General features: G+C 39.7%; 1 protein-coding gene across 1 annotated transcript in view; it reads left to right on the top strand.

Moving 5' to 3' along the window:
- Positions 1–11,032: 11,032 nt before the first annotated feature.
- LOC114644368 (gastrula zinc finger protein XlCGF26.1-like) overlaps positions 11,033–13,863 on the top strand; it is a 40,641-nt gene continuing 37,810 nt past the window's right edge. Inside the window, exon 1 of the mRNA XM_028792509.2 lies at positions 11,033–11,210. The gene's annotated coding sequence lies outside the window, so the exon portion shown is untranslated. The remainder of the gene's footprint in view (positions 11,211–13,863) is intronic.

Genomic DNA, 13,863 nt, shown 5'->3' with positions numbered 1-13,863 from the left:
CCATTAAGACGGCCCTGGTCCACACCTTGATTGACCAGGCTGTGGGCTGTGGAGTATCGCCCTGCTGGAAAACCCAATCCTCAGAGTTTGGGGACATTGTCAGGAACTGAAGACCTTGAAGTGCATTTGACACTGGAAATACCTTTGGGTTGGACCTTAAAAAGGAAGTCCTCATCTTCTCAAGGGGAGTCAAAGGTGGGCAACATGTGCCTGGGAGGAGGGGAGGAGAAAAGCAGGAGAATTCATTTCATTGCTCTACTGAGAGTGTGGATTGGAAGCCTGTTAAAGGCATTTTGTAAAATAAAAAAATGCCATTTTTGAACCCAAGGTTTGGGTCTCTGGAGTTGTGTCCGGTGTTGGGGGTGCTGAAATGCCCCCTATTGGTCATAATATACAGTGACCTCCATAATGTTCGGCCCAAAGACACATTTTCCCTTGATTACCCTCTTTGCTCCACAGTCTGAAATTACAAATCAGACACTTTAGACGTAATTAAAGTGCACATTGCAGACTTCAAACACAGGTTTCAAACACACACTTTTTTTCATGGATCCCCCCCATTTCAGACCACCATAATGTCTGGCACAGAGCAATGGTTGACATATTAAAGCCGTTGTCCCTCACATGCAATGACTGTTTGAAGTCATAGACGTCCGCAGGGGCTGATGATCTTCTCTGGTGATGCTCTGCCATCTTCAGCTCCTGCTTGTCCCCTTCCGTTTTCTCTTTAGCATATTGAAGGCCTGCTCAGTTGGATTGACATTGGGTGACTGGCTTGGCCATTCCAGAATTTTCCATTTTTCAGTTTTGATAAACTCCTGTATTGTCTCAGCGGTCTGTTTGTTTCATTATCTTGTTGTAGGATGGTGTGCCATCCTTTGAGTTTGGAGGCATCTACTAGAACTTGGCAAGATCGAGTGTTTCTGTACACCTCAGAATTCATTGTGCCATCAGCAGCTCCATTACCAATGAAGAGAAGTGTGCCAGGACCTGTGCCAGCCATACATGCCTAGGCCGTAACACCCCACCACCATGTTTAACAGATGAGGTGGTCTGCGTTGGGTCTCGCACAGTTCCTTGTCACCTCCACACTTTGCTGTTGCCATCACTCTGATACAGCAGGCTCGTCTTTCTCTTGTCTTTCCACAAGACCTTTTCCCAGAATTCTGTGGGCTCTTTGAAGTCCTTTTTCATTAACTGTACTCTGGCCCTCATGTTTCTGTGGTGTTCATCTTGCTGTGTGTCCTCTGTATTTTTGTTCACGTCGGCCCCCTGAATACTTTGATGATCTGTCAGACAGGCATTGGGGGGCTTCTTCTTGACCATAGTGAGGATTCTTCTGTCCTCAGCAGTCCCTTGACCTAGCAGTCCCTTTGTGATTCCTAAGCCCACCAGTGTGTTCTTCCTTCTTCATGATGTTCCAGACAGTTGATTTTGGTCATCCTAATGTGCTACTGATGGTTTTATCCTTGTTTGTCACCCTCATAATGGATTATTTGACTTTCATTGACACAATTCTTGTCCTAATGTTGAACAATGGGAACTGCAGACTCCAAAGGGTAGACGCAAACTGAGGTGTCTTATGAAGCCACAAATCCCACCTGAGGAATCACAAACACCTGGGATGCCAGACATTATGGGGCCCTGAAATGGGGGACTGTGCAGAACAAGTGTGGTGGGACTGAAATGTCTGCAAATACCCTTAAATGAAAGTCTGTAATGTGCACACTTTAATCACAAGTCTCTGATTTGTAATTATTGAACTGAGGAGCAGAAGAGTAAATGAAGGGTACATGTGTATTTGTCCCAAACATTATAGAGGGTACATTAGATTAGAGATAGATAGATAGATAGATAGATAGATAGATAGATAGATAGATAGATAGATAGATAGATAGATAGATAGATAGATAGATAGATAGATAGATGTAAAAGGCACTATATAACAGATAGATAGATAGATAGATAGATAGATAGATAGATAGATAGATAGATAGATAGATAGATAGATAGATAGATAGATAGATGTAAAAGGCACTATATAACAGATAGATAGATAGATAGATAGATAGATAGATAGATAGATAGATAGATAGATAGATAGATAGATAGATAGATAGATAGATAGATAGATAGATAGATAGATAGATAGATAGATGTAAAAGGCACTATATAACAGATAGATAGATAGATAGATAGATAGATAGATAGATAGATAGATAGATAGATAGATAGATAGATAGATAGATAGATAGATAGATAGATAGATAGATAGATGTAAAAGGCACTATATAACAGATAGATAGATAGATAGATAGATAGATAGATAGATAGATAGATAGATAGATAGATAGATAGATAGATAGATAGATAGATAGATAGATAGATAGATAGATGTAAAAGGCACTATATAACAGATAGATAGATAGATAGATAGATAGATAGATAGATAGATAGATAGATAGATAGATAGATAGATAGATAGATAGATTTAAAAGGCACTATATAACAGATAGATAGATAGATAGATAGATAGATAGATAGATAGATAGATAGATAGATAGATAGATAGATAGATAGATAGATAGATAGATAGATAGATGTAAAAGGCACTATATAACAGATAGATAGATAGATAGATAGATAGATAGATAGATAGATAGATAGATAGATAGATAGATAGATAGATAGATAGATAGATAGATGTAAAAGGCACTATATAACAGATAGATAGATAGATAGATAGATAGATAGATAGATAGATAGATAGATAGATTTAAAAGGCACTATATAACAGATAGATAGATAGATAGATAGATAGATAGATAGATAGATAGATAGATAGATAGATAGATAGATAGATAGATAGATAGATGTAAAAGGCACTATATAACAGATAGATAGATAGATAGATAGATAGATAGATAGATAGATAGATAGATAGATAGATAGATAGATAGATAGATAGATAGATAGATAGATAGATAGATGTAAAAGGCACTATATAACAGATAGATAGATAGATAGATAGATAGATAGATAGATAGATAGATAGATAGATAGATAGATAGATAGATAGATAGATAGATAGATAGATGTAAAAGGCACTATATAACAGATAGATAGATAGATAGATAGATAGATAGATAGATAGATAGATAGATAGATAGATAGATAGATAGATGTAAAAGGCACTATATAACAGATAGATAGATAGATAGATAGATAGATAGATAGATAGATAGATAGATAGATAGATAGATAGATAGATAGATAGATAGATTTAAAAGGCACTATATAACAGATAGATAGATAGATAGATAGATAGATAGATAGATAGATAGATAGATAGATAGATAGATAGATAGATGTAAAAGGCACTATATAACAGATAGATAGATAGATAGATAGATAGATAGATAGATAGATAGATAGATAGATAGATAGATAGATAGATAGATAGATAGATAGATAGATAGATGTAAAAGGCACTATATAACAGATAGATAGATAGATAGATAGATAGATAGATAGATAGATAGATTTAAAAGGCACTATATAACAGATAGATAGATAGATAGATAGATAGATAGATAGATAGATAGATAGATAGATAGATAGATAGATGTAAAAGGCACTATATAACAGATAGATAGATAGATAGATAGATAGATAGATAGATAGATAGATAGATAGATAGATAGATAGATAGATAGATAGATTTAAAAGGCACTATATAACAGATAGATAGATAGATAGATAGATAGATAGATAGATAGATAGATAGATAGATAGACAGATAGATGTAAAAGGCACTATATAACAGATAGATAGATAGATAGATAGATAGATAGATAGATAGATAGATGTAAAAGGCACTATATAATAGATAGATAGATAGATAGATAGATAGATAGATAGATAGATAGATAGATAGATAGATAGATAGATAGATAGATGTAAAAGGCACTATATAACAGATAGATAGATAGATAGATAGATAGATAGATAGATAGATAGATAGATAGATAGATAGATAGATAGATAGATAGATAGATAGATGTAAAAGGCACTATATAACAGATAGATAGATAGATAGATAGATAGATAGATAGATAGATAGATAGATAGATAGATAGATAGATGTAAAAGGCACTATATAATAGATAGATAGATAGATAGATAGATAGATAGATAGATAGATAGATAGATGTAAAAGGCACTATATAACAGATAGATAGATAGATAGATAGATAGATAGATAGATAGATAGATAGATAGATAGATAGATAGATAGATAGATAGATAGATAGATAGATAGATAGATAGATAGATAGATGTAAAAGGCACTATATAACAGATAGATAGATAGATAGATAGATAGATAGATAGATAGATAGATAGATAGATAGATAGATAGATAGATAGATAGATAGATGTAAAAGGCACTATATAACAGATAGATAGATAGATAGATAGATAGATAGATAGATAGATAGATAGATAGATAGATAGATAGATAGATAGATAGATAGATAGATAGATGTAAAAGGCACTATATAATAGATAGATAGATAGATAGATAGATAGATAGATAGATAGATAGATAGATAGATAGATAGATAGATAGATAGATAGATAGATAGAACATCAGTTCCCCACAGCCAGTAACAGCTACGCCTTCACCTTCAGTGTTATCAGGATCAAAGTTTCTTCTGTCCCAGTGTCAGGTTCAGTTAATATTGTGATGATTCTGTTCTTTCTCAAAACAATTGTCAGACATGCGCATTTCCTCCACTATTCAGTTGCAGGGGACTCTCTTTCCTTTCATTCTCTGGACCCCTTGCTGAAAGCTGAAAGCTGCCGCTCCCCCCTGCTGTTCTGTGAGTGCCTGCATGCCTCACTAAAACTCCTCCATAAATCACTGTTGCCTGTTTTTCCAGCATAGCTAGCAACTCACTCCAATGCCCGCCTCCCGCCTCTTCTGCCATCTGTTCTGCTATACGCAGCTGTTCTGTGTGCCCAGTAGAAGCTGCAGCTCGCCTTTGTGTCACTCGAACAAAAGCGGCTCTCTTATCAGCAGACAGACATGAGAGGGCAGCAATCTGACTAAAGGCCAGCAGTTCTCTTGTATTTCACTGCCAGTTCTCCAGTGAACACTCACTTCTTGTTCTGTGTGGCATTTTTTCTTTGACATTGTTACACATACTGTTAGCTTCTCATATTTCTTTCAGCGGGTCTTTTTCAGGTCTTTTGCATCTTTTTCTACTTGCTCTAAAATCATTAATAGTCCCCGGCCTGTCTGACCCACAGACAAATGTACCTTTTCTTTCTCATCTAATAGCTTTATCCTGGCTGCTGCAGCTGCTACCTCTGTTGTTGCTGCATTTTTGTGTGGCAGGCTCAGCTGTGACAGCTGATCAAGTCATAAAATTCAAAGCTCTGAAAATGGTGTTACAGTACTGCAGACTGAATGCCAGCCTGGAATAAAGCATTGCCTGTGCCCATGGACATGTCCTTAATAATAATTGTTTGCATTTATATAGCGCTTTTCTCACTACTCAAAGAGTTCAGCAATTGCAGGTTAAGGGCCTTGCTGAAGGGCCCAACAGAGCAGAATCCCTTTTGGCATTTACGGGACTCGAACCGGCAACCTTCCAATTGCCAGTGCAGATCCCTAACCTCAGAGCCACCACTCTACCACATTCATATTGTAAGTGCCCAGGAGGGTGGACTGGTATCCCCACCAGGATGAAGGTATATTTCTTGCCTGGCTTGGAAGCCATAATGGAAGGATGACTAAATTGTGAACACTACCTGGCAACAACGCCTTATAATTTCAATCCTGGATGGGATGTTGGAAGGAAGAATGGAGTGGTGAGAGCTGGAAGTCGGGAGCAGTTCATCTCACAGATTAATAGTTGGCCGTGTTCCTTGCAAGTAGTCCCAGTTTTGACACTCACAGGCCTAAATGGGAATCGGAGTCCAGAGGCACAGCCCTATAGGAGTCCTTGAGTAACGGTAGAGGGCATTGCCTGGGGAGGACCTCCATGGTTTCCATATGATCCAGAAGTGCTTCCAATAAACCATGATGTGCCACCGAAAGTACTCCCAGGTCCAAATTTAAAGGAGCTTGCTACCATTCCTCATTGAGTCAGAGTCAGGAGGCAGCTGGTGAAACTCACTGGAGGAGAGGACAGAGAGAGATGATGGAGACCGAGAAAACATTTAAGTCTGTATATTGGCTGCTGTAATTGTTACTTTTCTATTAAAAGTCCTTCCATCCATCCATTATCCAACCTGCTATATTCTAACTACTGGGTCATGGGGGTCTGCTGGAGCCAATCCCAGCCAATACAGGGTGCAAGGCAGGAAACAAACCCCAGGCAGGATGCCAGCACACCGCAGGGCGCACACACTAGGGACAATTTAGGATCGCCATCGAACCTAACTTCCATGTCTTTGGACTGTGGGAGGAAAACGGAGCACCCGGAGTAAACCCACAGAGACACGGGGAGAACATACAAAACAAAAAAGGTCTTAATGGCAAAACAGTAAAATTATTTCACTTTTTCAGGTACCCTTCTAGGTAGAAAACAAAGGCCAAAATGGAAATTTTAGGGCAATAAACACCCCTAGATAGACATATACTTTGTACATAAAACTTTAGGACATCAATGAAACAAACACCAATTAAAGCACACCCCAGGCAGCCTGGCCCCAAATTCAAAAGACAGGCTTCCAGGGCTTTGAAATGGGGCTCAGGCTTTTAGAAAATACTTTAAATGCACAACATTACACTTTACAGAAGGGGGTCATCAGAAACCTCTGTCTTATATGGACTCAACAAACCAAGTATTTTTATAAGTACAGTGATCCCTCGCTATATCGCGCTTCACCTTTCGCGGCTTCACTCTATCGCGGATTTTATATGTAAGCATATTTAAATATATATCACGGATTTTTTGCTGGTTCGCGGATTTCTGTGGACAATGGGTCTTTTAATTTCTGGTACATGCTTCCTCAGTTGGTTTGCCCAGTTGATTTCATACAAGGGACGCTATTGGCAGATGGCTGAGAAGCTACCCAGCTTACTTTTCTTTCTCTCTCTTGCGCTGACTTTGTGATCCTGACGGTGGGGGCTGTTTGCACACCTAGACGATACGGACGCTCGTCTAAAAATGCTGAAAGATTATCTTCACGTTGCTATCTTTTGTGCAGCTGCTTCCTGAAACGACATGCTGCACGGTGCTTCGCATACTTAAAAGCTCGAAGGGCACGTATTGATTTTTGACTGAAAAACAAACTCTGTGTCTCTCTCTCTCTCTCTCTCCCTGCTCCTGACAGAGGGGGTGTGAGCTGCCGCCTTCAACAGCATACTTAAAAGCCAAACAGCCCTATTGATTTGTTTGCTTTTCTCTATCTCTGTGACATGATCTGCTCCTGACGCGCACTCCTTTGAAGAGGAAGATATGTTTGCATTCTGTTAATTGTGAGACGGAACTGTCATCTCTGTCTTGTCATGGAGCACAGTTTAAACTTTTGAAAAAGAGACAAATGTTTGTTTGCAGTGTTTGAATAACGTTCCTGTCTCTCTACAACCTCCTGTGTTTCTGCGCAAATCTGTGACCCAAGCATGACAATATAAAAATAACCATATAAACATATGGTTTCTACATCGCGGATTTTCTTATTTCGCGGGTGGCTCTGGAACACAACCCCCGCGATGGAGGAGGGATTACTGTAATCAAAAGAAGAGCAAAATCGGCAAAGTACAGGAAAAGAAAACGGCAAAAAATGATGTACTGACTACAAAAAAAGGTTGACGGTACAAAACATTTAGAATGAAGATTATAGGAAAGAAAGGAGTCCAAGGGAAAAGATTGGAACAAAAAACAAGTAGATGTCAAAGCCAAATCATAAACGAAAAACTCAAAATCAAAATGCAGAGCTTTTCTCCAGAACCAGTAATAATAATAATAATAATAATAATAATAATAATAATAATAATAATACTGTGGTGGGTTGGCACCCTGCCCAGGATTGGTTCCCTGCCTTGTGCCCTGTGTTGGCTGGGATTGGCTCCAGCAGACCCCCGTGACCCTGTGTTCGGATTCAGCAGGTTGGAAAATGGATGGATGGATAATAATAATAATAATAATAATAATAATAATAATAATAATAATAATAATAATACTGTGGTGGGTTGGCACCCTGCCCAGGATTGGTTCCCTGCCTTGTGCCCTGTGTTGGCTGGGATTGGCTCCAGCAGACCCCCGTGACCCTGTGTTCGGATTCAGCAGGTTGGAAAATGGATGGATGGATAATAATAATAATAATAATAATAATAATAATAATAATAATAATAATAATAATAATAATAATAATAATAATAATAAAGAAAGGCAAGTCACTATGTTTTGTCCAATCTCGGTTACAAAATGGCCATCACCAATAGACCCCCTAAGCTTGTGACTATAGAGGCCAAACACACACATATCATGATAATGGAAACCACAAAATGGTGGCACCCATCATTAAAACAAAAAGGCATCCAAAATGATGTTAAGTAAAAGTCAGTTTCTATATAAAGGATCCAATCAAAAAAAAAATTATATAGAATTGAATTCCCCCTGGGCGGCACGGTGGCGGAGTGGTAGCGCTGCTGCCTCACAGTTAGGGGACCTGGGTTGGCTTCCCGGGTCCTCCCTGCATGGAGTTTGCATGTTCTCCCCGTGTCTGTGTGGGTTTCCTCCGGGTGCTCCGGTTTCCTCCCACAGTCCAAAGACATGCAGGTTAGGTGGATTGGCGTTTCTAAATTGGCAGATTTTTCTAAATTGGTGTGTGGGTGTGTTTGTGTGTGTCCTGTGGTGGGTTGGCACCCTGCCTGGGATTGGTTCCTGCCTTGTGCCCTGTGTTGGCTGGGATGGGCTCCAGCAGACCCCGTGACCCTGTGTTCGGATTCAGCAGGTTGGAAAATGGATGGATGGATGAATTCCCCCTAATCTCAAAAAAAAAAAAAAGAGTCCAGAAATTTTAAAAACAGACTCCATTCAAAACAAATGAGACAAAATGTTGTGTCTAAAAAAGGCAGCTTTAGGCAAACAGGACACATTCTGAAGTCTGGAAACAGAACCCACAAAGACACATCAACTAGAACAATCCAAACAATACTCGTGACAATGCTCTTAACTTCACAACTATCACTGACACCCTGAAGAACTCGTCTTCTCCACCTGAATATAAAGGCTAAGGGGGTGGTTCCTTCACTAGTGAAGTCATGGTGGTCTTGACTCTTGGGGATCCACATGCAAAACACAAAGAATGTAGGTTTGAAACACAAACACACAATACAATACTTCTAAGTGAAGTCATGGTGTAAAGCATTCTGAGAGCAGGAGAAAACGATACTCTGGTCTAATGAGACAAAAATTGAACTCTTTGGGCAAAACTTCAGGAACTTTGTCTGGAGAAGACCAGGCACTGGTGGTCACCTGCCTGATACCATCTCTATGGTGAAGCAGGATGATGTTAGAATCATTCTAGGGAATTGCAAGGACAGGGATACTGGACTGACGTGAGGGAAGGATGAATGCAGCAAAATGCAGAAAGGTCCCTGAAGAAAACCTGCTTCAGGGTGCATGTGACATCACGCTGAAGCAACTGTCCCATTTTTAGCATGACAATAAGCTGAAGCACACGGCCAAGGTAATGCCAGAGTGGCTTTAGGACGTGTCTCTGATTGTCTTCGAGTGACCCGGTCAAAGCCCAAGCATAAACCCTACAGAACATCTGGGAAGAAACCTGAAGATGGCAGTTTACATCAAATCTAACGGAGCTTGAGAGAATCTGCCAGGAAGAATGGGATCAACTGCCCAAAACCAGGTGTGCAAAGCTTGTAGAGACTTACCAAGAAAACTCAAAGCTGGAATTGCTGCCAAAGGGGTTTCTATAAAGTATCAAATTTAGGTTTGAAATACGTCTATGAATGGGAGATTTTACTGTTTGGTTTTCAGTAAATATGCAAACCTTTCTGTAAAAATGCTATCTCTTGTTCCTTATGGGCTAATGAGTGCAGATTGATGGGCACACAGTTATCCGTTTCAGATTAAATGTATAACACAATAAATTGTGCAGAAAGTGAAGGGGGCTGAATACTTTCTGAATCCATTATATATTATATATATAATTGTTAATATACTTCCATGTTCTCGATGTCCTCGATTAACATAATTTAAATTGTCGTAGCTGAAAGTCTAATGGTGATCGGTGACACCAGACAGTCAGATCTAAAGGCAAAATAATTGTTTGATTTGATGTGTTGTGATGTGAACCCTTGTTTTTAAGGTTCATTTCATATTTCGCTTAATTCTTTTATTTGCTTTTTCGTCTTGTTGAGATGAATTATTTTAGAAAAAATAAAATAAAGTATACGCGCAGTAGAATGGGTGTAGTGTCATCCCTAGATAATCAAATAGAACTGGCAATTACTGCATGAACACATATTTTGCCAAGGTTGTAAATATCATAATGCCCCCGAAGCTACATCTAAATACCCTTTTTAAATGAAAAGCGCGGAAATAAATAAAAGCATCCAGTAACTTGTGCCCAGGATTCAAATGTTACAAATCCTGTCCCATATTGCTCCGTTTTAATCCGCTGACTACCAAATGGTCTGTCTGCGTCATGGGCATTGCTAAAAAAGATACGGCGCATGCCCCCTTGGTCATAATCATGGGATAGCGTGTTGAACGTGTGAAGAGTTCGACTATTTATATAAGTAAGGCTCATATATTTTTTCCCTGAATTTGATAGATTTGTGTTCCTTTCTTCTGCACGCACCGACAGAATTCCCCCACACGCTTCTTCATGTCGTAACGTTGTACAGAGCGAATCCGCACTATAAATCTAAAGTGGCAGATGTTCAGCGATGCGCCATCGGAGTCTTTTTTTTTTTAACAGCTGTGTTTCGCAAAAGCTGCTGGGAAATTAAATCCAGTAGGCGTCAACTTCATGTGAGCAGGCGCATCGCTAGCCTGGACGGCGGCTGGGCTAAGAGAGTCGCAGGTCAGTGACGCCGGTGTTCCTCTTTGTGTAGGATTTCCGAGTAAGCAGGAAGGTTGACGCTTCGAAAAGTGTTCCACAAGTTGAACCTTTACTGCTTCGCGCAAATAGAGTGCGGCCGTCCCGAGGAGCTACTCACACGAGAGGTACGAAGCTGACGGAAACGGCGGGATTGCAGTGGGCTGGTGGAAGCGGAGCGTGAGAGAGCGGGGAGACATGGCGGGTTGCTTGGCGTGAATTCGTGATCAGGACAGTTCCGGAAACTGCGCGGCGAAGATGGAAGCGTACCATCCCGGCATTTTGCAGGCGAATTAAGGATCGATTTTTAACGAAATCAATCCAAATTTAAACCGCGGGAGGCGTTTAAAAACCGTTCACCAGGCAACGCCTCTGTATTCCTTTACATGCTTTAATGATTTGACAATGGCGACAGTATTCAACTCGTTGTACTCATGTAGAAATATTCGAGTAGTAGTCATTTAGCTAGACACTCGAGGGCAACGAGAAGGGCGCAAATAAAGCGGTCCGTGATTAGTAACCAATGTAACAGCCACGTTGCCATCCCAGCCAACGTGCGTGATTTGCACATCCCCAAAAACGTGACTGTTATCTGGCCTCATTTACGGAACTGGTGGCCCATCTGAATTGTTTATTGCCTTGAATTTGATGGTGCTGGGTTAGTCCCAAACTGTAGATTATTCTCGTTTGAAAAGGTTATATCTTGCCTGATGATGCACGCTAAAAAATCAAATCTAGTCATTTATTGTAAGGTGAATTGGCTACTGCAGTGCTTTATGTACAGCTATGTGCTTCTTAATTGTTTTAGTCTTGGCCATGGGATGAGATATCAGAGTGATTAAAGAGCATCATGCAGTATAATTCAATAATAGACTACAGCATGGAGAATGTGATACTGTGGTATGTCTACAAGCAGAATAATAATTATATTCATCCATCGCTTTTCTGATCTACTCAAGGACAGTGAAGTAAGCTGAGATCTGCAGCGGCCCATCCAAAAGCCTGGGGACTACTACTGTCCGGGTCCCTGTTTTTCACATTTGTCTGTGTTGCAGCCTTGTGTTAAAATTATTTAATATTTCCTCCATAAATGATTATTCTTTTTGCGTATACTACTTACTGTACCTCATGTAGTTTATAGTGGTGGTGGGGGGGGGGGGGGATCTCCAGTGTAATGGGGATTGAAAGCCAAAATAGAGAAAAGAGAAATGATCAGATTTTAAGAACTGCACAAACTGCTCTTGTTTTAATGTTCTGTTGCTGTTGTGTGTTTGTAATATCTAGCATTATTAAAATTGTATATCTTTTTTAAGAATAGGTATAAGTTTGTAGACGAGGGTTTCAGGTGGCATATTTTAGTTTATAGGTAAGAACAGCTGTGCTTTGATGTTTACTCGACCAACACCAATTCTTTAGGAGAAAGTGTGAAGTATTGACAAGCGTGGTGGGGGGAGAGACTTGATTCACACAGCTATCCCCCACAGGAAGGCCATAAACTGCCTAGCTGGCATGAACCAGGGTGTGAGGGCTGAAATGAGGCCGTTTACGATTGGTCGTTCTGTACCCGTTTGGTCCAGCTGTGCCGAAACAGGATTGGATGAACCAAATGAGTTGCCTGTGCTAGAGCTGTCAAATTAGCTAATAAATATTCAAATGAATGCAAATTTACATGTGTTTGGTACACTGTATTAATGCCCTCAGGAGACATTGTCCTTACGCTTGACCTTTGGAGGACAGAGCACAGGGTCAGCCATTGTACAGCAGCCCCTGGAGCAATTTCCAAATTAAGATGTATGTCTGTAACATGCTTTTTTTTAAACTTTATTGTGGTGTTGACTCCATTTGTACAGTTAAGTGATGGACAGATATTGTTGTTTCTCTGTTTTATGTTAATTAGTTTCTAAGGGTGCTCCGATCAGTCAGCCGCCAATCGAAATTGCCCGATTTTTTCACTAAAAAAAAGACTCGATCTGTAAATTTTCCAATCACAAAAAATATTTTCAGCCCCTACTTTTCTAATTAGAGAAGTTGGGAGCATGCACCGATTACAGCATCTTACTGCACCCACCCCATGTCAGACCACCCAGATTTGGACCCGAGTGCATCCGTACAATGGGTGACACCTCAGCACCACACTGGAACAGTGTGAGGTGGTGTTTTTTTATTTTTTTTTAACAGTGCCTCCAACCCCCAAGTTTTCCCTTGCAAGCTTTTGTAAGATTTACGGTAATTTAGCTGTAGTGCTCCTTTACATAAGGTGTTACGGTGACTCAGCCAGCGCACATCTTTGCTGCAAAAGAAAGAAAAAAAAAGAGAAAACTTCCTGCAGTGTCAACAAAGAGCAACAAGTGGAGGATTGTCTGATCAGTGAATGAGAGGCGATTGCTATATTAGCCTTTACGTTAAAGAAAGTGGAGTGATAATCTGAAAAAGAAAAAGGAATTGGAGAAATCATCCTGTGCAAATAGACATCCGGGGGGGGGGATCACTTTTTCCACATTTTGTTATGTTACAGCCTTATTCCAAAATGGATTAAATTCATTTTTTTCCTCAGAATTCTACACACAACACCCCATAATGACAACGTGAAAAAAAAGTTTACTTAAGGTTTTTGCAAATTTATTAAAAATAAAACAACTGAGAAATCCCATGTCCATAAGTATTCACAGCCTTTGCTCAATACTTTGTCGATGCCCCTTTGGCAGCAATTCCAGCCTCAAGTCTTGTTGAATATGATGCCACAAGCTTGGCACACCTATCCTTGGCCAGTTTGGCCCATTC

This window comes from Erpetoichthys calabaricus, chromosome 5, assembly GCF_900747795.2.
Source record: "Erpetoichthys calabaricus chromosome 5, fErpCal1.3, whole genome shotgun sequence".
Classification (NCBI taxonomy): Eukaryota; Metazoa; Chordata; class Cladistia; order Polypteriformes; family Polypteridae; genus Erpetoichthys; species Erpetoichthys calabaricus.
Note: the sequence above shows the minus strand (reverse complement) of the source record. Positions and strands in the feature narration are given on the sequence as shown.